Source organism: Bactrocera oleae, chromosome 4, assembly GCF_042242935.1.
Source record: "Bactrocera oleae isolate idBacOlea1 chromosome 4, idBacOlea1, whole genome shotgun sequence".
Classification (NCBI taxonomy): Eukaryota; Metazoa; Arthropoda; class Insecta; order Diptera; family Tephritidae; genus Bactrocera; species Bactrocera oleae.
Genome location: NC_091538.1, coordinates 28,425,816 through 28,427,702, shown reverse-complemented (window position 1 = coordinate 28,427,702; position 1,887 = coordinate 28,425,816). Strand labels below are relative to the sequence as shown.

The following is a 1,887-nucleotide window of genomic DNA, read 5'->3' as shown; positions in this document are numbered from 1 at the left end:
AAGGAGAAAAGGCCCCCTCAGCACGTTCCCCCGAAGGATGTGAGGTTGGACCAATATGGACGCTGTCAGGTTTTGGTGGATTAACGAATAAGGTGCAAATTTCCGGCCGAAAAGATTATACAAAAACAAGTTGTGAAATTAACTGGAGTAATTTGTGTTATAATAAACAAAATAATTATTTAAAAAACTTTCATACTTCTTAAGTTTAGCTGTATTCAAATAGCACTACTGGTGGCATATTGCATTTCTGCAAAGAAAGGTTTTTTTGTAAAATTAAATGGATAATTAAAAAGAAATATTATTAATTTCGTTACAACCCATCAAGTATAAAATTAACAGAATTCAAAATTTGGAGCCGTAAAAGGTTAACTTAACGTATACACGATCAGACAGACGAACGCACAGACATTTCGATATATATAAGTATATCTATCTCGATTAGCTTTAGATATTACAAACAATGGTTAGGTGAACAAAACTATTGTATTCTGTGCAATACATTGCGAGAGTAAAACAAGTTACGTGTTCTACATATTTTCCACGATACTATTTTTATCAAAACGTATATTTTTCAAAATCTACTTTTATAAAGCGAAAACTTTTTGCACTCTCCCAACATGTTGCTACAGAGTATAATAGTTTATTCACCTAACGGTAGTTTGTATGATCTAAATATAATCTATATATATATATATAGGGTTATATACATAAACATGATCAGGATGATGAGAGGAGTTGAATTCCGAGTGTCTGTCCGTCGGTTGTCTGCCCGTGCAATCGATAACTTGAGTAAAAATTGAGATATCTTGATGAAATTTGCCACATATATTCCTTGGCACCCAAGGGAGGTTAGTATTGCAGATGGGTGTAATTAGAAACCTGCCAAGTCCACAAAACGCACCTAAAGAGAAACCTATAAAGTGTCATAACTAAGTACTTAATTTAGATACAAAGTTTTGTACAGGGGATCGTAGTAGTGAAGGACATTAGTGTACTTAAATTTTTTTTAAGTGAGCCTGGCCCCGCCTCCTAAATTATTTAAAGTACATACCTTCTAAACCGCTAAAGCTACATTAATCAAACTTGCTGAAAGTATAATTTTTAGCACGTTTTCATTTACTGCAGAAATGGGTAAAATCAGATTATTACCTCGCCTACTCCCCATGTAATGGTTATGTAGAAAACTACCAAAAGTGCGATAACTTTCCAATTGGGATGATGATGTCAGAGGTGGCGCTAGAGGCGCGAGTTAATAAACGGTTAGTTTGTTGTGAGTAAAAGATTATCTAATGGGCAGTCCACTTAGTTTGGTGTTGCCTGTTTTATTAATATATTTTTACTGACTACCTTTTATAATCATACTGATATTTATATCTATGAGAATCTTTGCTTACTTGCTAAAACTAAGATAGTTTGTTACATTTATCAGCTTATTTCTTATCTAATTCTGTCTGCTGCATTTATGATGCGGGAATTTTATTGTTTGTTTAGGTTATAGCTTAAACACAATACGGGCGTCGACGAATATACGTGGTACTCGGCTCCGCCGTCAATGACAAGAACACACGATTGTATGAGAAAATGGACACAATACGCGATGGCGCCGAATTTCGCCCACCATGACGATTTTTGAGATAGGGCTATTTCGCAAAAACGGCATCACCATATCAAAGAAAGATTATTTTAAGTAAGAATCTTAGGGATTTTCAAAAAAAAATTAAGAAAATGTCTGCGTTGGCAATATTAAGATGGTTTATGTTTGGTCTCGGCATTTATTGTGATATTTTTGAGCGCGGAATATACACTAGCTGCGACGAAAATCGTCCGTATTGTGTTTTACATGGCGGCAACATTCGGCGAATATCCGGCGTCGCCGAGTACGAAGAA

The 1,887-nt window shown here is 35.2% G+C and overlaps 1 long non-coding RNA gene across 1 annotated transcript; it reads right to left on the bottom strand.

Moving 5' to 3' along the window:
* Positions 1 to 322: 322 nt before the first annotated feature.
* LOC138857166 (uncharacterized) lies at positions 323 to 1,612 on the bottom strand. Its single transcript, XR_011396181.1, has 3 exons — positions 1,150 to 1,612; positions 1,052 to 1,086; positions 323 to 913 (listed from the first exon to the last, which is right to left on the bottom strand). It is a non-coding gene; the product is annotated as an uncharacterized lncRNA (long non-coding RNA).
* Positions 1,613 to 1,887: the final 275 nt, after the last annotated feature.